We start from the raw sequence: 26725 nt of genomic DNA, 5'->3' as shown, positions 1-26725 counted from the left end.
AGGACTCTCTCTTGAGTTTAAGGTGAAGCAGTTCCTACTGAACTGTCCGAGATTCAAACCATGTATGGGCAGGCTGATTGCACCCAAGCTTATTGATCAATCCACTTGGGTACAACTAGCCTGTTTGATTTTTCATGAGATCATTGCTAGAGGTTAAGCAATAATCACTGTGGCTCTCCCCATGAGGAGAACACAATAGCTCCACGGGATGGATTCCCCCATCAACATCAGTGTTGATGGGGGAATGCACCTATTTTCTTTCCTGCAACCACAGGTTGAAAATCTAACCATCTATGGCTGGCTTAACAGTCATCGGAGTTGCACCTGCTCTGACTAGATGGAGGTTGGAATCAGACCTGTGTTCCGGTGCATTGTGTTTAGAACGAATAAAAGAAAAAAAAATTCTTACACACACTATTTATTTTTATTTCATTTTATTAAATGTTTTTCACAATATAACAATAAAGTATATACATAATTTCTTCTGCCATGATGCACCACAATGCATGGTAGTGCGTTGAACTGCATTGTGTTGAATTGTACTGCATGTGTGTTGGAAGTGCATTTGGTCAATGTGTTGGGGTACCATTGACGATGGATGGCACTGCACCACACTGATGCTTGTAACGTGAATTAAAAAAACATAGGTTGGGGTAATGCACATTTACCACAACACAATGGTGTGATTTTGCACTAAAGCATGGCAGTTCACAGAACCATCCAAAACACAAATTTCCCCAGCATACTTACCAGCTAGCCAGCATAATATAACGAAAAAAAGGCTAAACTGTTTCTGCAATTTACATTGGATGCAAATATATGTGAAGCCGCACTGCCACGTCAAGGCCCCTCTGCAAAGTGCGGTCCCTAACTATAATGTTTCTAAATTGAGAAATATATAGGAAGAAATAAATAGAGTGTCTAAACTAGTTACAATTTTTTTTTAAAAACAGAGGTTTTTGTTATATATTTGCATTCATAAGTGAAGCTACATAGAGCTCCCAGGGATCCCATTGGATCTTCCTTGTGGCTTGTGCTTGGTCACAGTGAGACCTCGTATGATTGGGATTTCTGTGTCCCTCTAATGTAATGTTTCCAGGGTATATGCCTGTTAACCCTCTAAGTCTTAGGTGCTCGCAGTGATACTGGTGTTAGGTTTAGAAAGTCTCTAGCACTCAAAAAGATTATTTCCACTTATTGTGAAAAAATTTCATATTATTCCAGCCACTGTTTTATTGCTGGTTTGATAGTACCAGAAAATAAAAAAAAACTGGCCTCCAACCTCCCCTTATAGCCAGTCCAACACACACCTAAAAAGTATCAGCCTCCCGCCTGCAAAAAAACCCTGTGTCACTCCTGGAGCCTGAACGGCCCACTTTGATGGAGCCAGAACGGGGGTGTCACACTCTCCTGGAGCCTGAAAAGGCCCATTCTTCTGGAGCCAAACTGGCCCATTCTTCTAGAGCCTGAACGGCCCGCTCTGATGGAGCCTGAACAGCCCTCTCTGATGGATCCTGAACGGCACAGTCTGATGGAGCCTGAACGGCCCGCTCTGATGGAGCCTGAACGGCACAGTCTGATGGAGCCTGAACGGCCCGCTCTGATGGAGCCTGAACGGCCCGCTCTGATGGATCCTGAACGGCACAGTCTGATGGAGCCTGAACCGCCCGCTCTGATGGAGTCTGAACGGAGTGTCACACTCTGATGGAGCCTGAACGGGGGTGACACGTGCTGATGGAGCCTGAACGGGGGTGTCACACGCTGATGGAGCCTGAACGGGGGTGTCACATGCTGATGGAGTCTGAACGGGGGTGTCACACTCTGATGGAGCCTGAAAGGGGGTGTCACACGCTGATGGAGCCTGAAAGGGGGTGTCACACTCTGATGGAGCCTGAAAGGGGGTGTCACACTCTGATGGAGCCTGAAAGGGGGTGTCACACTCTGATGGAGCCTGAACGGGGATGACACGCGCTGATGGAGCCTGAACGGGGGTGTCACACGCTGATGGAGCCTGAACGGGGGTGTCACACTCTGATGGAGCCTGAAAGGGGGTGTAACACTCTGATGGAGCCTGAACGGGGGTGTCACATTCTCCTGGAGCCTGAAAAGGCCCATTCTTCTGGAGCCAAACTAGCCCATTCTTCTAGAGCCAGAGAAGCCCACTCTTCTGGAGCCTGAATCTCCCAATCGTCTGGAACCTGATCGGCCCAATCCCCTGAAGCCTGAATCTCCCATTCTTCTGAAACCTGATCGGCCCAATCTCCTGGAGCCTGAATCTCGCACTCTGATGGAGCCTGAATCTCGCACTCTGATGGAGCCTGAACTGATGGAGCCTGAACTTTGCACTCTGATGGAGCCTGAACTTTGCACTCTGATGGAGCCTGAACTTTGCACTCTGATGGAGCCTGAACTTCGCACTCTGATGGAGCCTGAACTTCGCACTCTGATGGAGCCTGAACTTCGCACTCTGATGGAGCCTGAACCTCGCACTCTGATGGAGCCTGAACCTCGCACTCTGATGGAGCCTGAACCTCGCACTCTGATGGAGCTTGAATGGGGGTGTCGCACTCTGATGGAGCCTGAACCTTGCACTCTGATGGAGCCTGAATGGGGGTGTCGCACTCTGATGGAGCCTGAATGGGGGTGTCGCACTCTGATGAAGCCTGAACGGGGGTGTCGCACTCTGATGGAGCCTGAACGGGGTTGTCGCACTCTTCTTGAGTCTGAACGTGGGCGACACACTTTTCTGGAGTTTGAACAATTTCTTCCAACTTGTTGGCAATCTTCACTCCCAAAAATTCTGCACCCCTCCCATTTAAGTGCAGTCCATCCCTTCCATAGAGCCGGGAAGCGACTGCAAAGTCAGACCAGTTCTCCATGAAGCCAAACTCCTCTTCTCTGCACCAGTTCTTCAGCCACTTGTTAAGCTCTCTAAGCTCCTGCTGCCTTTCTGGTGTGGCTTTAGGTACAGGCAGTATTTCTGAAAATACTGCTTTGGAGGTCCTTTTTTTCAACATAATCCCTATGTCCTTGAAATCATTTTGTAGACTGCTCCATCTTCCTCTAATTTGGTCATTTGTACCAATATGTACCAAGACAGCTGGGTCCTCTCCAGCCCCACGCAACAATCTTTCCATCCGATCTGCAATGTCCCGAACCCGAGCGCCTGGTAAACAACATACTGTTCGTAGTTGAGGGTCTTTGTGACAGATTGCCCTCTCTGTCCCTCTAATAATTGAGTCCCCTACCACCAGTATCTGCCTATTCTTTCTTGTAGCCTTGCCCCCATCTTTACTGGAGGAAATGTTCCCATGGTTCACCTGACATTTTGGTTGAGTCTCAATGTCGGGTACAGTCCCAATATGCACATGACACTCTTCTGGACTTTGCACACGAGCAACACGCTCTTCTGTAGTCTGAGCGGCGGCGGCGCACCCTTTTGGAGTCTGAGCGGCGGCTGCGCGCCCTTTTGGAGTCTGAGCGGCGCGCCCATTTGGAGTCTGAGCGGCGGCGGTGCGCCCTTTTGGAGTCTGAGCGGCGGCGGTGCGCCCTTTTGGAGTCTGAGCGGCGGCGGTGCGCCCATTTGGAGTCTGAGCGGCGGCGGCGCGCCCATTTGGAGTCTGAACGGCGGCGGCGCGCCCATTTGGAGTCTGAGCGGTGGCGGCGGCGCGCCCATTTGGAGTCTGAGCGGCGGCGGCGCGCCCTTTTGGAGTTTGAGCGGCGGCGGCGCGCCCATTTGGAGTCTGAGCGGCGGCGGCACGCCCATTTGAAGTCTGAGCGGCGGCGGCGCGCCCATTTTGAGTCTGAGCGGCGGCGGCGCGCCCATTTGAAGTCTGAGCGGCGGCGGCACGCCCATTTCGAGTCTGAGCGGCGGCGGCGCGCCCATTTGGAGTCTGAGCGGCGGTGGTGCGCCCATTTGGAGTCTGAGCGGCGGCGGCGCGCCCATTTGGAGTCTGAGCGGCGGCGCGCCCATTTGGAGTCTGAGCGGCGGCGGCGCGCCCTTTTGAAGTCTGAGCGGCGGCGGCGCGCCCATTTGGAGTCTGAGCGGCGGCGGCGCGCCCATTTCGAGTCTGAGCAGCGGCGGCGTGCCCTCTTTTAGTCTGAGCGGCGGCGGCGCGCCCATTTCGAGTCTGAGCGGCGGCAGCGCGCCCATTTGAAGTCTGAGCGGCGGAGGCGCACCCTTTTGGAGTCTGAGCGGCGGCGACGCGCCCTTCTGGAATCTGAGCGGCAGCGGCGCGCCCTTTTGGAGTCTGAGCGGCGGCGACGCTCCCTTTTGGAGTCTGAGCGGCGGCGGCGCGCCCTTCTGGAATCTGGGCGGCGGCTCGCCCTTCTGGAATCTGAGCGGCAGCGGCTCGCCCTTCTGGAGTCTGAGCGGTGGCGGCACGCTCTTCTGTAGTCTGAGCGGCGGCGGCGGCACGCTCTTCTGTAGTCTGAGAGGCGGCAGCGCTCTCTTCTGGAGTCTGAGAGGCGGCGGCGCTCTCTTCTGGAGTCTGAGCGGTGGCGGCACGCTCTTTTGCAGTCTGAGCGGCGGCGGCGCGCTCTTCTGCAGTCTGAGCGGCGGCGGCGGCGCGCTCTTCTGTAGTCTGAGAGGCGGCGGCGCTCTCTTCTGGAGTCTGAGAGGCGGCGGCGCTCTCTTCTGGAGTTTGAGCGGCGGCGGCACGCTCTTTTGCAGTCTGAGCGGCGGCGGCACGCTCTTCTGTAGTCTGAGCGGCGGCGGCACGCTCTTCTGTAGTCTGAGAGGCGGCGGCGCTCTCTTCTGGAGTCTGAGAGGCGGCGGCGCTCTCTTCTGGAGTCTGAGCGGCGGCGGCACGCTCTTTTGCAGTCTGAGCGGCGGCGGCGCGCTCTTCTGCAGTCTGAGCGGCTGCGGCGCGCTCTTCTGTAGTCTGAGCAGCGGTGGCACGCTCTTCTGTAGTCTGAGAGGCGGCGGCGCTCTCTTCTGGAGTCTGAGCGGCGGCACGCTCTTTTGCAGTCTGAGCAGCGGTGGCGCGCTCTTCTGCAGTCTGAGCGGCGGCGGCGCGCTCTTCTGGAGCCTGAGCGGCGGCGGCGCTCTCTTCTGGAGTCTGAGCGGCGGCGGCACGCTCTTCTGGAGTCTGAGCGGCGGCGGCGCGCTCTTCTGCAGTCTGAGCGGCGGCGGCGCGCTCTTCTGCAGTCTGAGCGGCGGCGGCGCGCTCTTCTGCAGTCTGAATGTGGACGAAACTCTCTTCTGCAGTCTGAATGTCCCTTTCAATACTGCTCACTGTGGCAGGCCTGCCGTGTGAGCTGTGTCTGCAGTAGATCTCGCCTTCATCTGCAATAAAACCAGAGGAATTTGATTTAGCATCTTTACCTACATTTCATATATTTTTCTTTATACAACATCAAATTATGAAGAAAAAAATTCAAAGCTCCACTTCCAGGGAGAAATAGTAAACCCGACATGACAGTGACATAGGAAAAACTGCTATTGGCTTTTGTATAAAAATGCTGATTGCCTGGCAGTTATGCTGACCCACTAAAATTCCATGATTGGAAGTTTGGAAGCCAACAACAAGTATTTTTAGCAGTATAATAAAAAAGCATTTCCCAAACATAGGTAATTGCTGTGGGCACATTGTGTGGGCTGCTAAGCAATTACATGGTGTTGATCACGTGGTGGAGTGTCGGATCATTTTATCAACTGAATATCTATCATAGAGATACTACCCAATATTAATATCACAACTTATAGACTCTCTCTGTTTTTTCATATTTATTGTTTGCACATTGCTACTTACTGGGTGTGTAATATATATGTGTATTGTTTATGTTATCACATTACCTAGCGCCACTATTTACTTTTAACCTATGTTTGGTAGATGCTGTTTTATTATAGCATTTCTTTTAAAGTGGCTGCTCTATATGTATCAGGTTTGTCTTTGGCGCAGTGATAAGATCTTAGGTAGCGGCTCATTGTGATCTGGTTGTGTATTATTTTTAGCAGTATGATGTTGCACTTTCATAGTTAAATGAGTGGGCAGGTCACAAAGGAAATTGTGACAGGAAGTAGTGGTGCCACCTGCCTGGCTGTACATTGTGGCAGGGGTTTGTGAAACATCAGACCAGCTAAGCAGGGGCTTTGTTGAGTGGCAGTTTTGTCAAGAAAGTGTGTCATTATCAGCCCTGAGATCAGAACACCACAGCAGCAAATGGAACTCCCTACATGTGAAAGAAATCTGGAGACATAAAAGAAATACTTTCCCTGGCCCCATTAGTTCAGCGGGGAGGGGAGTGTGTGTTTGTGTGTTGGGGGGCACTGCAGAAAGGAGACAATTTCTTCACATTCAGGCTGAGAGCTCTGCTGTTTCTTATAATTGAGATAAAATCCCAGCCTCTTTTATATCAATCTACCGGATTCCTCTGGTGAATTTATATACAAGAGGCTGGGATTGAAGAATCGGCTCCGGTGAGGACAGCTGTGGATGTTTGGACAGGTAAGTGTCTCTATATTAAAAGTTAGCAGCTATAGTATTTGTAGCTGCTGACTTAAAAATGTTTTGGGGTAGACTGGAGCGCCTCTTTAAAGTCCCACACCTTGCAAAACCTTGGGATCAGTGGACATGCGTCCTACAAGTGTGTTTTTTTTATTTTCTTTAGCCATGACAATTTCAGTTCTCTTATATGGGTTCAATTAAAGTGCTTATAAAGGCAGAGGGATTTTATCTTGCTGCATTTCTAAAAAAAATAAAAAATGTATGCATGCATCTCCCCCCCAGCCCCCCGCCCCCCTAGGCTCTCTTGCTCCTCACTGGCTCAGTAAAAAAAAAGAAATAATAATAATAGGCCAAAAAAGCCAATGCTGTAAAAAAAACACACTATTGCAAAAATGTTGAAAAACTCACTGCAAAGCTACTGCCATTTTTATAACATTATTATAACGTCCAGTGTGCATGAGGAAGCTTTACCATCACTGTAATGTATGGCATTGGTTTAACCACTTAAGCCCTGGACCAATTGTCAGCCTAAGGACCAGAGGTCTTTTTACAATTTTGCACTGCACTGCTTTAACTGGCAATTGCACGGTCATGCAATGTTGTACCCAAACAAAATTTGCGTCCTTTTCTTGCCACAAATAGAGCTTTCTTTTGATGGTATTTGATTGCCTCTGCGATTTTTATTTTTTACGATATAAATGGAAAAAGACTGAAAATTTTGAAAGAAAAAAAGATATTTTCTACTTTTTGTTATAAGAAAAATCGAATAAACTCAATTTCAGTCATACATTTAGGCCAAAATGTATTCAGCCCCATGTCTTTAGTAAAAAAAAAGTCATTAAGCGTATATTTATTGGTTTGTGCAAAAGTTATAGCGTCTACAAACTAGAGTACATTTTCTGGAATTTACACAGCTTTTAATTTATGACTGCCTATCTCATTTCTTGAGGTGCTAAAATGGCAGGGCAGTACAACCCCCCCCATGACCCCATTTTGGAAAGTTGAAACCCCAAGAAAATTGCTGAGGGGCATGTTGAGACCATTGAATATTTTTTTTTTTTTGTCCCAAGTGATTGAATAATGACACAAACAAAAAAGTTTGCAAAAAGTTGTCACTAAATGATATATTGCTCACAATGCCATAGTTATATGTGGAATTTCACCCCAAAATATATTCTGCTGCTTCTCCTGAGTACGGGGATACCACATATGTGGGACTTTTTGGGAGCCTAGCCGCGTACGGGACCCCGAAAACCAATCACCGCCTTCAGGATTTCTAAGGGTGCAAATTTTTGATTTCACTCCTCACTACCTATCACAGTTTCGAAGGCCATAAAATGCCAAAATAGCACAAAACCCCCCCAAATGACCCCATTTTGGAAAGTAGACACCCCAAGCTATTTAATGAGAGGCATGTTGAGTCCATGAAATATTTTATATTTTGCCACAAGTTGCGGGAATATTACAAACTTTTTTTTGTGCACGAAGTTGTCACTAAATGATATATTGCTCACACATGCTATGGGCATAAGTGAAATTACACCCCAAAATAAATTCTGCTGGGGATACCACATGTGGGGGACTTTGTGGGAGCCTAGCCGTGTACCGTAAAACGCTACCAAAAAAAACTGTTAGCGATGGCAGGGATCAGGCCTGACTCTGCAAACGCTGCAGTTATGTGTTTAGTGTTTTGTAAGTGACAGTGATCAATCGATACTGCACTTGGGTGGGCTGGGCGGAGGGGCAAAACGCAGGTGCTAGCAGGTATCTGGGCTGGTCCCGCTAACAATGCTTTTTTTGTCGATTTGTGTGCCTATGTGTACCTACGTGTCAGTGTAGTGATTGGTGCACACTTACTATGTCCTCTCCTCGCAGTCCGGTCAAAAAGACCGCCCCGAGGAGAGTGAAATCGTAAACACAGGGAGGGGAAGCTTCTCATTCGCCAGGAGCGATGGAGAGGGGATGGCCAGAAACCAACGGCCATCCCCTCATCCTGGATCGCTCCTGAAGCGAAACGGACCGCCGCAGCCAGTGGGAGGGGGTCCGATCGGACCCCCCACACGCTGTAAGGCAGGCATGTACGGGTATGTGCTTGTGCCCATACATGCCATTCTTCCGACGTATAATTACATGCGGTGGTCCTAAAGTGGTTAATTATCTGCGTCTTGTAGAACGACTCCTATTGTAAATGAAAATATATTCTCCGCCTACAATGGCTTGCTACAGTTTCTGTGGAATATTTTTTTGACATTTTGGGAACTATGTATATGTGTTATGTAGGTAACAAGGGGTTAAACATGTATGTGGGGGTCTTTTCTTCCCATATTATAAATCTCTGCCATCTTGCTGGGTGGCATTGAGGTCATCAGTCCAGCCTGTAATAAGTAGCATGCAAGGCTTGTTCAAAAAAAAAAGGCAGTTAGTAGGTGACAGTTGGAAAAAGAGGGGGGGGGGGACTTGGCTCGGGGTAAACATATCTAAAAATAGCTGCTTTCTCCTCTTTAAAATAAATCCTCAGACTGGTGTTTACAAGACAAAAGACAGCAATGTCTATGGCCAGCCCTATACATGTGTACATAGGTTTAGTCTACTGAAAATTTTAAAAAGGGATTGAAGACTTTTCTTTTTAGCAAATGTTTTTGAATTAAGTTATTTGTCTGTTTTTTTATTGTAACTGTGTAGCACTTTGAGGTCTTTTGATGGAAAGTGCATTATAAATAACATTTATTATTATTATTATTATTATTATTATTATATGGGGGTGCCACTGTCATCAATGGGAGGAAAAAGAATCCAATGAAAGTATTTTGTATTTATCAATATCCATGAAACTTACCAGCCCTGCGTTTTTTGTCCCACTGTGGTCCATTGGCTTTACAGCCGGCATCAAAACATCCGATAACGGATCTGAAACAGCGACGTACAAATCGCACTGCCCTCCGCATTTTGGTGGGCTTCTTGAATAGGGGATCTGCAAGCTGTATATTGATCTCTCCTTCCATAGCTGGGCTTCCTTTGGTTGGTTTCTCAATATTGTTTTGAGAAACAATCTGTTTACTTGTAATTTGTCTCATTATGAAGAATAATAAGACACGCTTTAAGTCTGAGAAATTGCAATAAAACTGAATCGAATAAATCCAAATCCAATCAAACAGCAAGAGAAAGCTGGACAGAGATGTCTTCACTGTACAGCAAACAACTCACAACTGATGCCAGAGGAGCCCAGAGCAGCCTTATATTAGAGCAGGTGATGACATCATAGAGGTCGTTTTTTTTAACTGACGATTTTTCTTAACGGCTTTTGTTGCCATGGTTACCAAAGCTTCCTATACACAGTGATGGGCTGTGGGGGATGGGCTGTGAGGGAGAGCACAGACACACCAATAGAGGACTATGATTGGGCAGTATTAATGGTAGCAATATGATGGGGCAGTTTTGATAGGGCAGTTTTGATGGTGGCAATAGGAGGAGGCAATTTTGATGGGAAAAAGAGGGGGGGGGACTTGGCTCAGGGTAAACAGATCTAAAAATAGCTGCTTTCTCCTCTTTAAAATAAATTCTCAGACTGGTGTTTACAAGACAAAAGACAGCAATGTCTATGGCCAGCCCTATACATGTGTACATAGGTTTAGTCTACTGAAAATTTTAAAAAGGGATTGAAGACTTTTCATTTTAGCAAATGTTTTTGAATTAAGTTATTTGTCTGTTTTTTTATTGTAACTATGTAGCACTTTGAGGTCTTTTGATGGAAAGTGCATTATAAATAACATTTATTATTATTATTATTATTATTATTATTATTATTATTATTATTATATGGGGGTGCCACTGTCATCAATGGGAGGAAAAAGAACCCAATGAAAGTATTTTGTATTTATCAATATCCATGAAACTTACCAGCCCTGCGTTTTTTGTCCCAGCGTGGTCCATTGGCTTTACAGCCGGCATCAAAACATCCGATAACGGATCTGAAACAGCGACGTACAAATCGCACTGCCCTCCGCATTTTGGTGGGCTTCTTGAATAGGGGATCTGCAAGCTGTATATTGATCTCTCCTTCCATAGCTGGGCTTCCTTTGGTTGGTTTCTCAATATTGTTTTGAGAAACAATCTGTTTACTTGTAATTTGTCTCATTATGAAGAATAATAAGACACGCTTTAAGTCTGAGAAATTGCAATAAAACTGAATCGAATAAATCCAAATCCAATCAAACAGCAAGAGAAAGCTGGACAGAGATGTCTTCACTGTACAGCAAACAACTGACTTCTGATGCCAGAGGAGCCCAGAGCAGCCTTATATTAGAGCAGGTGATGACATCATAGAGGTTTTTTTTTCAACTGACGATTTTTCTTAACGGCTTTTGTTGCCATGGTTACCAACGCTTCCTATACACAGTGATGGGCTGTGGGGGAGAGCACAGACACACCAATAGAGGACTATGATGGGGCAGTATTAATGGTAGCAATATGATGGTGCAGTTTTGATGGTGGCAATAGGAGGAGGCAATTTTAATGGGGCAGTTTTTTTTATATGTATAGAGGACTGTGAAACTGGATTAAAGTTATTATTATAAAGCCCTCTATTTTAAGGCATAGTGATAGGTTGAGTGGTCAGAGTTGATATTGATTATGTATATGTCGACACACGAAAGAAAATAAAAAGAAAAAATCGTGACTAAAAAAAGTCGAAGTGAGGGTGTAGTGTATCTTCTAGAATGTCCTTGCCACATTCAATACATGGGAAGAACAAAAAGAGAACTCTGGAAGAGATTAAGAGAGCATGTTGAAAATATTAAAAAGGGTTTTGATAAATATAACCCTTGAGACACTATGCAAAGTTTCATAAAAAAGACCCCTCATCTTTATTAATTTGTGGTATTCAAAAATACAAGCCCCATTGGAGAGGTGATAATAAAATTATTAGGATTAGCCAAGCTGAATCCTGATGGATTCATGAATTATGCACTTTAACAGCTTTTGGACATAACGTTGACTTTGATCTTAATTGTTTTATTTCTAATTATTAATTCAAGATTTTTGGGCATTTTATTAATATTAATGAATTTTTTATATTTTTCTATATCCACTTATATATATATAGATAGCATTGGGGTTAGATGTACTTCACTGATGAGGGGTTTTGTCCTCTCCCCCCTCCCCCTACTGCTTTTTTTTTTTTTTTCGGTATTAATTTCCCAATTGATTGGTCCAGTCAAAACCAACGTTATGGCCAGTTATGAGATAGTTAAAATATAGCTATGGTATAGTTGTACTTTTTATCATAATATTGCTATGTATTTGAATGACTAGATGAACACAGTTAGCATTGCCTGTATAAAATGATGTAGTATGGCATTTAACCACAAGATGGCAGTGTCTGTGGAGCGATATATTTAGAATGTTATTTTACACTTATTTATGTGGAGAAAGTTATAACAATTACTTTGTAATTTTAGTAATGTTATTAGTAGATGTGGAAGTAATTTGAATATGCTTTTATTTTCAAGTTGTATCAGGAAGCTAGTAGTATTAAGGTATGGGGTGGTTGTTGTTTTGAGTTGCTATAGCCGCCCGCCCTATTTAAACTTCATCAACACCTGACTCCTTGACCCTTTGAAAAAGTCACGTGTCTGTGACGCAACGTGTCAGGGAGGAGCCAGGTGTCACGATCGTCACTTCCGGTCGCGGCTGAGACCGAAAGTTCCCTTTTTTACAAGCGCAAGATTCCGTTTTTTAATGTGAGTGGATATTTTACATTATTTTATTAAAGTTTACATTTCTACACATGAGAGTCCCCTTTCTTTCCCCCATGATCGTTGGTATTTTGGATTTTATTGTGAGGCTGAACGAATCATCTATAAGGAGCCAAATCAGCAATTTCCCCTACAAGTGTGTTGGACCCTGAGGGGTCTTGTATTGAGGTGAGAGGCTGGGGGAAACGGGGGGTGCTCTGGTGGAGCACTGAAGGTGGACTGTCTCTCTCTTTTTGTGAAGCATGTCTGCATCTGTGACAACACTGCATGACTATTAGATATACTGTCACATTTGGATATCGAGCTACTGAATAGCACTGGAACATTTGTTTGAACACTTGTATTTGCACATGGACTTTTTTATTTTTATGTTTTTCTTCTTCTTTTTTAGCCATTTTTGTATTGTGATTCAGTCACATATTGTTTGCGATATTTGCACATTTCATGTCATTTGGATGTATCACTTTTTATATATGTGATTTTGCACTTTTTAAATATTATACACTACTGTGTTTTGCACGTTTATGGATGCACAGTGTTTTTACATTTGCACATTTATGTACGTATTTATTACAGTTATTGATTTGTGTCACATAATAGGTGGTGTATTTTAAAAGGCAGCGCTACATACCTTTTTTTACATATATATATATTTATATTTATTAACCACATGCCCTCTGGCAGATTTACTCCCCTTCATGACCAGATCATGTTTTGCAATACGGCACTGCACTACTTATTTTAACTGACAATTGCGTGGTCATGCAACGCTGTATGCAAATAAAATGTATGTCTTTTTTTGCCACATAAATAGAGCTTTCTTTTGGTGGGATTTGATCAACTCTGCAGTTTTACATTTTTTTGCACTATATACAAAAAGAGACTAAATGAAGGAAAACAGCAGAGCTTCCTCTCATTTCAGAGCTTCCCCTTAAATCTAGAACAAGTGGACTTGCAGGGCACAGTATATTTGCCGTTAATAAATCAACCTCATTGTGTCTACAATAAAATTTCTGCCTGCTCTTATTTTTTTTTAAAGAGAAGTTCCAGCCTGTATAAATAAAAAAAAATGAAAAGTCAGGAACAGGGTTGCCATCCTCCTACAGTATTTTTTACTGACAAAACATGGAAAATTTACTGGCGGAGCACATTTTTTACTGGCATAAGAAATTACAGAACTCCTATTGAAAACTAAAACAGTGCATATTTGAACAGTATAAACCATATATGGAAACACTGACAATACCTATACCAAAGTCATTTGTTTGATTTACACTTATAAAGTCAACACAGCATGAAAATATCAGCCCCTGATATATAGGCCTCTTTCACGCGACTGATACGCTCAAGTCCGCCTTTTTTCAGGTGGACCTGAACGGATGCTCCATAGAGGTGTATGGAGCGTCGGATGTCAGCGGTGACATGTCCGATGACATCCGACCCGCTCTGATCCGAAAAAGTCTGAGGATCGGATCGGGTGACGATGGACTCTGCGGTCCGTCCTCATCCGATCCCCTATAGGGGAGAGCGGTGCTCGGACAGGTCCGTCCCTGCACGGTGTGCAGAGACAAACCTGTCCTCTGCCTGCTCAGTGGGGATCGACAGAGCGATCCCCGCTGAGCAAGCGGATGTCCACGGGGCAGATCAGCGCGGATCCTTTCCGTGTGAAAGAGCCGTTACTGGTAGATTTTTACAAACTGTCAGTAAATTTACTGGCGTTTGACAACCCTAGTCAGGAGCTACAAATAGTGTAGCTCATGAATGTTAACCACTTAAGCCCCAGACCACTTTTTGCGATTCGACACTGCGTCTCTTTAACTGACAATTGTGCGGTCGTGCGACATGGCTCCCAAACAAAATTGACGTCCTTTTTTCCCCACAAATAGAGATTTCTTTTGGTGGTATTTGATCACCTCTGTGGTTTTTATTTTTTGCGCTATAAACAAAAAAAGAGCAACAATTTTGAAAAAAAAGCATTATATTTTACATTTTGTTATAATATAAAAAATATTTTTTTTCCTCAGTTTAGGCCAATATGTATTCTTCTACATATTTTTGGTAAAGAAAATCACAATAAGTGTTAACTAATTGGTTTGCGCAAAAGTTATAGCGTTTACAAAATAGGGGACAGTTTTATGGCATTTTTTTAAATAATTTTTTTTTTTTACTAGTAATGGCGGGGATCAGCGATTTTTATCGTGACTGTGACAATACAGCAGACACATTGGACATTTTTGACACCATTGTCATTTATACAGCAATCAGTGCTATACAAATGCACTGATTCCTGTCTAAATGACACTGACAGTGAAGGGGTTAATAGCTAGGTGGCAGTGTAGAGGTTAAGTGTGTCCTGGGGCGAGTTTCTAACTGTGGGGCGGTGTGGCTGTGTGTGACACGTCACTGATCACTCCTCCCGATCACTAGGCAGAACAGGTAGATGCTTGTTTACATTAGCATCTCCCAGTTCTTCCTTCCCATGAGACTATCGCGGGTATCCCCGCGGTGATCGAGTCCACGGGACTTGTGATCCGACTCACAGAGGTCTCAGCCAGCATGCACGCGATGGCGGCATGCACATGATGGCGTGGCCCCAAATTTAAAGGGACGTACAGGTATGCCCATTTGCCCATCCATGCCATTCTGCCAAAGTACATCAGCATGCGCCAGTTGGGAAGTGGTTAATATAAGGATACTTACCTGTAGTGGTATCCCGTGATGTCGGCACCCCTAGCCGATTTGTCCATCAGCTTTGGGTGCAGGAGCGGCATCCTTATAAGGGAAATAGGAAGTGAAGCCCTGCGGCTTCCCAGCCTGTTTCCTACTGTGCATGTGTGAGTTGCGCTGCCCTTATTGAAAGGTCCCACTCTCTTCTAGGACTTGTGTCTCCCAGAAGACAGCAGGGGGCGTAAAATTCAGTAGATCAACGCAATCAATGTGCAGCGATCTTATCCGGGAAGAGGGAGCGGGTACCTGGTTTTGACAAAAAGTGCCAAATATGGCAGTGGGGGTGGGGGGGGGCTGGTGTGAACAAGCAGAGCTTCCACTTTTGGGCTGAGCTCCACTTTAGACTTCAGTTCCAGTTTTAATTTGAGTATCGCTTAGGCTGACTTCACATTTGCGTGTCTGTTGTTTCCTGTGTTCTTTTGTTATTACCTTGGACAGGTATGTTTGTCATGCGTTGACGTGTGCTGAAACTCCCATGAAAAGCTCATGAAAAGCATCAGTGGATTCAAAACTCGGAATGTTTTCAGCCAATGCGTGTCAAGGCACTGCACAGATCTGAATTGGCAGAATCCTGGCTTGTTTACACTCGTGTTGCTCTCTGAAGAGCGATCAGTATTGGATTGATCTTTGGAGGGTGTTTAACAGGTGTTGAGGAGGCATTATGTTGCCTGTTTTACCCCCTAAAAACCCCACCGCCCCATTCAGTTGATTGAGTCTCATCTGTCAGTCGCTGTTGGCCGCCATGAGCGACAGTGCGGATAAATTTGGTTGCGCCGCAGTGGAAAGCATTGTGGCCATATGTACACCCCAATCCATTGCCTTTGCAGGTAGTAACGCTGCTCAGGTGTGTGTGTTTACAGTCCCCTAAATTCAAAGTGTAAATTTGCATTGCAAGTAGGGGGAAATAGTCCCCATCAACTCAAAACAACATGTCCATCTAAAGTCTAGAACACACTACTCATTTTTTCTTTCAGGGCTGAACAAAAAAAAACTGACAGCTCCAGAGGAGCCGATGTACTAACTAAGAGATGTTAGTACAGCTATCTCCCCTACTGTGCTATTGTGTTCTGACAGGGGGGACTGCCATGTCCCTTTAATAGAAGCTGGCCGCCTTCTGTTGGCTGCAGCACACGGGCAGAGTGTCTGGCGGTTTCTAGTGGACCAAGCGATGCTGCCCACCATTCAGCCCATGTGTACGGGCATTAGACTCTTCTGTCTTACAGGGTGATGGTACATTATTATTATTATTATTATTATTATTATTATAATACATATTATTATATATATTTATATATATGAGATCTTGTACAATATATATAGTACATGATCTCACTGCAGAGTTGTCACGTTATAGGAAGTAGAAAAATATATGATCAATTGACAGGATCAACAGGTAACAGAAATACAATATATTGTCAAAAGTATTGTGACAGCTGCCTTTACACGCACATTAACTTGTTTTTTTTTTTGTTTTGTTTTTTCAAATAGCAATTTTTATTAGTCGTCATTGATTTTCAACAAAGGTAAAAAGCGTAACGTGAACGTACATGAACAAAAGCAAAATGTACACGACGGAAGTCCATTTAAGGTAGGAGCAAAATACAACAACCATAGTCATTGATACTACCGAAAATGTTACCGCACATCAACTTTAATGGCCTCCCAGTCTAAGGCTGGATTCACACCTACGCATTTTTATGTGCTTTTTGCATTTTGCTGATTTGCACTACAGATCGTGTTCCATAGGAAACCATGTTATATGGACTCTAGGGCAAATCTGCAAAATGCAAAAAGCACTAAAACTGTATAGGTGTGAATCCAGCCTTAGTCTGCAGGGTTCAGTATTGGGTTGGCCCACCCTTTGCAGTTATAACAGCTTCAACTCTTCTGGGAGGGCTGCCCACAAGGTTTAGGTGTGTGTCTATGGAAATGTTGGACCATTCTTCCAGAAGTGCGTTTGTGAGGTCAGGCACTGATGTTGGACGAGAAGGCTTGGAGTGCAGTCTCACCTCTAATATATCCCAAAGGTGTTCTATCGGGTTGAGGTCAGGACTCTGTGTAGTCCAGTCAAGTTCCTTCACCCCAAACTCACTCATGCATGTCTTTATGGACCTTGCTTTTTGCACTGGTCCAAATCATTTGGTAGAGGTGGGGGTTATGGTGTGGGTTTTTTTTCAGGAGTTGGGATTGGCCTCTTAGTTCCAGTGAAGGAATCTCTTAAGGCGTGAGCATACCAAAACATTTTGGACAATTTCTGCTCCCAGCTTTGTGGGAACAGTTTGAGGATGGCCCTTTCCTGTTCCAACTTGTCTGTGCACCAGTGCACAAACTTGACTGGCCTGCACAGAGTCCTGACCTCAACCTGATAGAACACCTTTGGGATGAATTAGAGTGGAGACTGCGAGCCAGGTCTTCTCATCCAACATCAGTGCCTGACCTCACAAATGCTCTTCTGGAAAAATGGTCAAACATTCCCATAGACACACTTCTAAACCTTGTGCACAGCCTTCCCAGAAGACTTGAAGCTGTTATAGCTGCAAAGGGTGGGCAACGCAATACTGAACCCTACGGACTAAGACTGGGATGTCATTAAATGTCATGTGTGTGTAAAGGCAGGCGCCCCAATGCCTTTACACACAGTTTATTCTGGGAACTCAGAAACAAATGCTGTTAATTCTGGAAATAGACGGCATCATGTATAGCATTTTTTATTTCAGTCATAGTTTCATTCATAGCTTTTACAAAGAAAACATTCTGACTGGGTTCTCTCTCCCTAACGAGCATACGTGTCATCACTCCATTAATTCCTATAGATGATCTGTACAGTACTCTTGGTAGCCACCAGTCACCCAGCAGAGTAGGAATCAGGGTGGATATAAATAAATGATTTTTTTTTTATCTGATTTTTTTTTTTATTTTTTTTAGCGATTTTTTTTTTTTTATATATATATATATATATATATATATCAATTTTTTTTTTAATAAAATGCTTTTGGGGTAAAAATCTAAAGATAATTTTCTATTTAGGATGCATTAATAATTTAGTTTATTCAGCATGAAATGGAGCTTAGTTATGTAGCATGAGGCTGTATATTCTGCAATATTTACATTTTTTGATAAACTCATTCAATGAATCCAAGCTCTGCAAGCTGAGATAACAGGCACTGCATTGATGTATTCACAGTAACCAGGCGATAAAACAAAATTCAGGAATATTCCTTTATCCCATTATTTTGCAAATCTATGTACACTACAAACTGTATGATTGAATAGGCTCAGATATCACTGATTTACTAACCTGACAGCTTATTATTCTAAATAAGAAACCTTCATTTTGTTTGCAAATATTAAAGATTCTAACTACCAATAAGTTCTTACGTTTAAAGAGCACCTGTCACTTCAGATCCATCATGGCAGCACTTGTTAGCGGGCATCCACTCACCTGCTGCCACCACGTCCCTCACCTTGTTGTGTCACTGCCACATCACCAGCTGTCCCATTAAAGTGAATGGGACTGTCGGTGAGTCAACAGCGGGTCAGAGGAGGAGCCACTGCGGGACAGAGATGACAGTTGCTGTTTAAACACTTGACATCCGTGCTATGGCTAAATGACGGCCACAGTGAATTCAAATCCACCCTGGTAGGAATCATCCATAGTAATGAATAGGGCCCCTGGGTGCATGCATGGTAGGAAGAGGACCTGGATGAGACACTTTCCTTGCAAAGGCTCTGTAGTGCCAATCAGGACTTACCAATGAGGACCATGGAAGTCGGAAGAGTGGAAATTTACTAGGAAGACTGCAATTAATGAGATGGTTCTAAAGTTGTCCTTTAAGCAGGAAGTCTGAGCAACAAATAGTTTTCTGTGTTCTTTCTTTTTTATGTATTCTTTATTAAGGCCCCAATCAAATCTGATTACGTAGATTCATGCAGATTTATCCTATTCAAATTCAATGGGTGTGTCTGAATATGCGCTGCACAAGTATTTATGTGCATTTTTCAAGCATTTCTCTGCCTAACAACTAGGCTCCTTCTCCTCCTCCTGAAGCTTATAATACATATAAAAAATGCTTCAAAAACGCGTATATATGCGTTAAAACATACCAAAAATTCACTGGCAAATCTCTGGCAAAAATACGCTCTGCTCAGGTGTGAATGCAGCCTTGATGTATAATTAAAGACTTTTTTTTTTTTTTGGATAGTGTGGAGAGCAGGCATGTACCGGCCATCGGGATTACTGGGAGTTTCCCGGTGGGCCGATGGCTCAGTGGGCCACTCTGATGTAAGGGGGCTGCTGATGGGACACTCTGATGTAAAGGGGGTGCTGATGGGACACTCTGATGTAAGGGGCTGCTGATGGGACACTCTGATGTAAAGGGGGTGCTGATGGGACACACTGATGTAAGGGGCTGCTGATGGGACACTCTGATGTAAGGGGGCTGCTGATGGGACACTCTGATGTAAGGGGGCTGCTGATGGGACACTCTGATGTATGGAGGTGCTGGTAATGGGACACTCTGATGTAAGGGGGCTGGTAATGGGACACTCTGATGTAAGGGGGCTGGTAATGGGACACTCTGATGTAAGGGGGCTGGTAATGGGACACTCTGATGTAAGGGGGCTGGTAATGGGACACTCTGATGTAAGGGGGTGCTGATGGGACACTCTGATGTAAGGGGGCTGCTGATGGGACACTCTGATGTTAGGGTGTGCTGATGGGACACTCTGATGTAAGGGGGCTGGTAATGGGACACTCTGATGTAAGGGGGTGCTGATGGGACACTCTGATGTAAGGGGGTGCTGATGGGACACTCTGATGTAAGGGGGTGCTGATGGGACTCTCTGATGTAAGGGGGTGCTGATGGGACTCTCTGATGTTAGGGAGTGCTGATGGGACACTCTGATGTAAGGGGGCTGGTGATGGGACACTCTGATGTAAGGGGGCTGCTGATGGGACACTCTGATGTAAGGGGGCTGCTGATGGGACACTCTGATGTATGGAGGTGCTGTTAATGGGACACTCTGATGTAAGGGGGCTGGTAATGGGACACTCTTATGTAAGGGGGCTGGTGATGGGACTCTCTGATGTTAGGGGGTGCTGATGGGACACTCTGATGTAAGGGGGTGCTGATGGGACACTCTGATGTTAGGGAGTGCTGATGGGCCTCTCTGATGTAAGGGGGCTGGTGATGGGCCACTCTGATGTAAGGGGGCTGGTGATGGGACACTCTGATGTAAGGGGGCTGCTGATGGGACACTCTGATGTAAGGGGGGTGCTGATGGGACACTCTGATGTAAGGGGCTGCTGATGGGACACTCTGATGTAAGGGGCTGCTGATGGGACACTCTGATGTAAAGGGGGTGCTGATGGGACACTCTGATGTAAGGGGCTGCTGATGGGACACTCTGATGTAAAGGGGGTGCTGATGGGACACTCTGATGTAAGGGGCTGCTGATGGGACACTCTGATGTAAGGGGGCTGCTGATGGGACACTCTGATGTAAGGGGGCTGCTGATGGGACACTCTGATGTATGGAGGTGCTGGTAATGGGACACTCTGATGTAAGGGGGCTGGTAATGGGACACTCTGATGTAAGGGGGCTGGTAATGGGACACTCTGATGTAAGGGGGCTGGTAATGGGACACTCTGATGTAAGGGGGCTGGTAATGGGACACTCTGATGTAAGGGGGCTGGTAATGGGACACTCTGATGTAAGGGGGTGCTGATGGGACACTCTGATGTAAGGGGGCTGCTGATGGGACACTCTGATGTTAGGGTGTGCTGATGGGACACTCTGATGTAAGGGGGCTGGTAATGGGACACTCTGATGTAAGGGAGTGCTGATGGGACACTCTGATGTAAGGGGGTGCTGATGGGACACTCTGATGTAAGGGGGTGCTGATGGGACTCTCTGATGTAAGGGGGTGCTGATGGGACTCTCTGATGTTAGGGAGTGCTGATGGGACACTCTGATGTAAGGGGGCTGGTGATGGGACACTCTGATGTAAGGGGGCTGCTGATGGGACACTCTGATGTAAGGGGGCTGCTGATGGGACACTCTGATGTATGGAGGTGCTGTTAATGGGACACTCTGATGTAAGGGGGCTGGTAATGGGACACTCTTATGTAAGGGGGCTGGTGATGGGACTCTCTGATGTTAGGGGGTGCTGATGGGACACTCTGATGTAAGGGGGTGCTGATGGGACACTCTGATGTTAGGGAGTGCTGATGGGCCACTCTGATGTAAGGGGGCTGGTGATGGGCCACTCTGATGTAAGGGGGCTGGTGATGGGACACTCTGATGTAAGGGGGCTGCTGATGGGACACTCTGATGTAAGGGGGGTGCTGATGGGACACTCTGATGTAAGGGGCTGCTGATGGGACACTCTGATGTAAGGGGGCTGCTGATGGGACACTCTGATGTAAGGGGGCTGCTGATGGGACACTCTGATGTATGGAGGTGCTGGTAATGGGACACTCTGATGTAAGGGGGCTGGTAATGGGACACTCTGATGTAAGGGGGCTGGTAATGGGACACTCTGATGTAAGGGGGTGCTGATGGGACACTCTGATGTAAGGGGGCTGCTGATGGGACACTCTGATGTTAGGGTGTGCTGATGGGACACTCTGATGTAAGGGGGCTGGTAATGGGACACTCTGATGTAAGGGGGTGCTGATGGGACACTCTGATGTAAGGGGGTGCTGATGGGACACTCTGATGTAAGGGGGTGCTGATGGGACTCTCTGATGTAAGGGGGTGCTGATGGGACTCTCTGATGTTAGGGAGTGCTGATGGGACACTCTGATGTAAGGGGGCTGGTGATGGGACCCTCTGATGTAAGGGGGCTGCTGATGGGACACTCTGATGTATGGAGGTGCTGTTAATGGGACACTCTGATGTAAGGGGGCTGGTAATGGGACACTCTTATGTAAGGGGGCTGGTGATGGGACTCTCTGATGTTAGGGGGTGCTGATGGGACACTCTGATGTAAGGGGGTGCTGATGGGACACTCTGATGTTAGGGAGTGCTGATGGGCCACTCTGATGTAAGGGGGCTGGTGATGGGCCACTCTGATGTAAGGGGGCTGGTGATGGGACACTCTGATGTAAGGGGGCTGCTGATGGGACACTCTGATGTAAGGGGGGTGCTGATGGGACACTCTGATGTAAGGGGCTGCTGATGGGACACTCTGATGTAAGGGGGCTGCTGATGGGACACTCTGATGTAAGGGGGCTGCTGATGGGACACTCTGATGTATGGAGGTGCTGGTAATGGGACACTCTGATGTAAGGGGCTGGTAATGGGACACTCTGATGTAAGGGGGCTGGTAATGGGACACTCTGATGTAAGGGGGTGCTGATGGGACACTCTGATGTAAGGGGGCTGCTGATGGGACACTCTGATGTTAGGGTGTGCTGATGGGACACTCTGATGTAAGGGGGCTGGTAATGGGACACTCTGATGTAAGGGGGTGCTGATGGGACACTCTGATGTAAGGGGGTGCTGATGGGACACTCTGATGTAAGGGGGTGCTGATGGGACTCTCTGATGTAAGGGGGTGCTGATGGGACTCTCTGATATTAGGGAGTGCTGATGGGACACTCTGATGTAAGGGGGCTGGTGATGGGACACTCTGATGTAAGGGGTGCTGATGGGACTCTCTGATGTTAGGGGGTGCTGATGGGACACTCTGATGTTAGGGTGTGCTGATGGGACACTCTGATGTAATGGGGCTGGTAATGGGACACTCTGATGTAAGGGGACTGGTAATGGGACACTCTGATGTAAGGGGGTGCTGATGGGACACTCTGATGTAAGTTGGTGCTGATGGGACACTCTGATGTAAGGGGGTGCTGATGGGACTCTCTGATGTAAGGGGGTGCTGATGGGACTCTCTGATGTTAGGGAGTGCTGATGGGACACTCTTATGTAAGGGGGCTGCTGATGGGACACTCTGATGTAAGGGGGCTGCTGATGGGACACTCTGATGTAAGGGGGCTGCTGATGGGACACTCTTATGTAAGGGGGCTGGTAATGTGACACTCTGATGTAAGGGGGCTGGTAATGGGACACTCTGATGTAAGGGGGCTGGTAATGGGACACTCTGATGTAAGGGGGTGCTGATGGGACACTCTGATGTAAGGGGGCTGCTGATGGGACACTCTGATGTACGGAGGTGCTGGTAATGGGACACTCTGATGTAAGGGGGCTGGTAATGGGACACTCTGATGTAAGGGGGCTGGTAATGGGACACTCTGATGTAAGGCGGCTGGTGATTTGACACTCTGATTTAAGGGGGTGCTGATGGGACCCTCTGATGTTAGGGGGTGCTGATGGGATACTCTGATGTTAGGGAGTGCTGACGGGACTCTCTGATGTTAGGGAGTGCTGATGGGACACTCTGATGTAAGGGGGCTGGTGATGGGACACTCTGATGTAAGGGGGTGCTGATTGGACTCTCTGATGTTAGGGGGCGCTGATGGGACTCTCTGATGTTAGGGAGTACTGATGGGACACTCTTATGTAAGGGGGCTGGTGATGGGACACTCTGATGTAAGGGGTGATGATGGGACACTCTGTTGTAAGGGGGTGCTGATGGCACACACTGATGTTAGGGGGCGCTGATGGGACACTCTGATGTTAGGGAGTGCTGATGGGACACTCTTATGTAAGGGGGCTGGTGATGGGACACTCTGATGTAAGGGGGTGCTGATGGGACTCTCTGATGTTAGTGGGTGCTGATGGGACACTCTGATGTTAGGGTGTGCTGATGGGACACTCTGATGTAAGGGGGCTGGTAATGGGACACTCTGATGTAAGGGGGCTGGTAATGGGACACTCTGATGTAAGGGGGTGCTGATGGGACACTCTGATGTAAGGGGGCTGGTGATGGGACACTCTGATGTAAGCGGGTGCTGATGGGACTCTCTGATGTTAGGGAGTGCTGATGGGACACTCTGATGTAAGGGGGCTGGTGATGGGACACTCTGATGTAAGCGGGTGCTGATGGGACTCTCTGATGTTAGGGAGTGCTGATGGGACACTCTTATGTAAGGGGGCTGGTGATGGGACACTCTGATGTAAGGGGGCTGCTGATGGGACACTCTGATGTAAGGGGGCTACTGATGGGACACTCTGATGTAAGGGGGCTGCTGATGGGACACTCTGATGTATGGAGGTGCTGGTAATGGGACACTCTGATGTAAGGGGGCTGGTGATGGGACACTCTGATGTAAGGGGGCTGCTGATGGGACACTCTGATGTAAGGGGGCTGCTGATGGGACACTCTGATGTATGGAGGTGCTGGTAATGGGACACTCTGATTTAAGGGGGCTGGTAATGGGACACTCTGATGTAAGGGGGCTGGTAATGGGACACTCTGATGTAAGGGGGCTGGTAATGGGACACTCTGATGTAAGGGGGTGCTGATGGAACACTCTGATGTAAGGGGGCTGCTGATGGGACATTCTGATGTACGGAGGTGCTGGTAATGGGACACTCTGATGTAAGGGGGCTGGTAATGGGACACTCTGATGTAAGGGGGCTGGTAATGGGACACTCTGATGTAAGGGGGCTGGTAATGGGACACTCTGATGTAAGGGGGCTGGTGATGGGACACTCTGATGTTTGAGGGTGCTGATGGGACACTCTGATGTTAGGGAGTGCTGATGGGACTCTCTGATATTAGGGAGTGCTGATGGGACACTCTGATATTAGGGAGTGCTGATGGGACACTCTGATATTAGGGAGTGCTGATGGGACACTCTGATGTAAGGGGGCTGGTGATGGGACACTCTGATGTAAGGGGGTGCTGATGGGACACTCTGATGTTAGGGGGTGCTGATGGGACACTCTGATGTTAGGGAGTGCTGATGGGACTCTCTGATGTTAGGGAGTGCTGATGGGACACTCTTATGTAAGGGGGCTGGTGATGGGACACTCTGATGTAAGGGGGCTGCTGATGGGACACTCTGATGTAAGGGGGCTACTGATGGGACACTCTGATGTAAGGGGGCTGCTGATGGGACACTCTGATGTATGGAGGTGCTGGTAATGGGACACTCTGATGTAAGGGGGCTGGTGATGGGACACTCTGATGTAAGGGGGCTGCTGATGGGACACTCTGATGTAAGGGGGCTGCTGATGGGACACTCTGATGTATGGAGGTGCTGGTAATGGGACACTCTGATGTAAGGGGGCTGGTAATGGGACACTCTGATGTAAGGGGGCTGGTAATGGGACACTCTGATGTAAGGGGGTGCTGATGGAACACTCTGATGTAAGGGGGCTGGTGATGGGACACTCTGATGTAAGGGGGTGCTGATGGAACACTCTGATGTAAGGGGGCTGCTGATGGGACATTCTGATGTACGGAGGTGCTGGTAATGGGACACTCTGATGTAAGGGGGCTGGTAATGGGACACTCTGATGTAAGGGGGCTGGTAATGGGACACTCTGATGTAAGGGGGCTGGTGATGGGACACTCTGATGTAAGGGGGTGCTGATGGGACTCTCTGATGTTTGAGGGTGCTGATGGGACACTCTGATGTTAGGGAGTGCTGATGGGACTCTCTGATATTAGGGAGTGCTGATGGGACACTCTGATGTAAGGGGGCTGGTGATGGGACACTCTGATGTAAGGGGGTGCTGATGGGACACTCTGATGTTAGGGGGTGCTGATGGGACACTCTGATGTTAGGGAGTGCTGATGGGACTCTCTGATGTTAGGGAGTGCTGATGGGACACTCTGATGTAAGGGGGCTGGTGATGGGACACTCTGATGTAAGGGGGTGCTGATGGGACTCTCTGATGTTAGGGGGTGCTGATGGGACTCTCTGATGTTAGGGAGTACTGATGGGACACTCTTATGTAAGGGGGCTGGTGATGAGACACTCTGATGTAAGGGGTGATGATGGGACACTCTGTTGTAAGGGGGTGCTGATGGGACACACTGATGTTAGGGGGCGCTGATGGGACTCTCTGATGTTAGGGAGTGCTGATGGGACACTCTTATGTAAGGGGGCTGGTGATGGGACACTCTGATGTAAGGGGGCTGCTGATGGGACATTCTGATGTACGGAGGTGCTGGTAATGGGACACTCTGATGTAAGGGGGCTGGTAATGGGACACTCTGATGTAAGGGGGCTGGTAATGGGACACTCTGATGTAAGGGGGCTGGTGATGGGACACTCTGATGTAAGGGGGTGCTGATGGGACTCTCTGATGTTTTGGGGTGCTGATGGGACACTCTGATGTTAGGGAGTGCTGATGGGACTCTCTGATGTTAGGGAGTGCTGATGGGACACTCTGATGTAAGGGGGCTGGTGATGGGACACTCTGATGTAAGGGGGTGCTGATGGGACACTCTGATGTTAGGGGGTGCTGATGGGACACTCTGATGTTAGGGAGTGCTGATGGGACTCTCTGATGTTAGGGAGTGCTGATGGGACACTCTGATGTAAGGGGGCTGGTGATGGGACACTCTGATGTAAGGGGGCTGGTGATGGGACACTCTGATGTAAGGGGGCTGGTGATGGGACACTCTTATGTAAGGGGGCTGGTGATGAGACACTCTGATGTAAGGGGTGATGATGGGACACTCTGTTGTAAGGGGGTGCTGATGGGACACACTGATGTTAGGGGGCGCTGATGGGACTCTCTGATGTTAGGGAGTGCTGATGGGACACTCTCATGTAAGGGGGCTGGTGATGGGACACTCTGATGTAAGGGGGTGCTGATGGGACACTCTGATGTTAGGGGGTGCTGATGGGACACTCTGATGTTAGGGAGTGCT

At 47.1% G+C, this 26725-nt stretch overlaps 1 protein-coding gene across 9 annotated transcripts in view; it reads left to right on the top strand.

Annotated features, from left to right (window-relative positions):
• The window catches only part of LOC143988956 (uncharacterized), a 570864-nt gene that overhangs the window by 435812 nt on the left and 108327 nt on the right, over positions 1 to 26725 (top strand). For all 9 annotated transcript variants that reach the window (XR_013276941.1, XR_013276942.1, XR_013276943.1 and 6 more), the window contains one exon: positions 16418 to 16517. The gene's annotated coding sequence lies outside the window, so the exon portion shown is untranslated. The remainder of the gene's footprint in view (positions 1 to 16417; positions 16518 to 26725) is intronic.

This window comes from Lithobates pipiens, unplaced genomic scaffold (genome assembly GCF_037356315.1).
Source record: "Lithobates pipiens isolate NorthernLeopardFrog02 unplaced genomic scaffold, aLitPip1_a1.2 Scaffold_18, whole genome shotgun sequence".
Lineage (NCBI taxonomy): Eukaryota > Metazoa > Chordata > Amphibia > Anura > Ranidae > Lithobates > Lithobates pipiens.
This window is presented reverse-complemented; position numbering and strand designations above follow the sequence as displayed.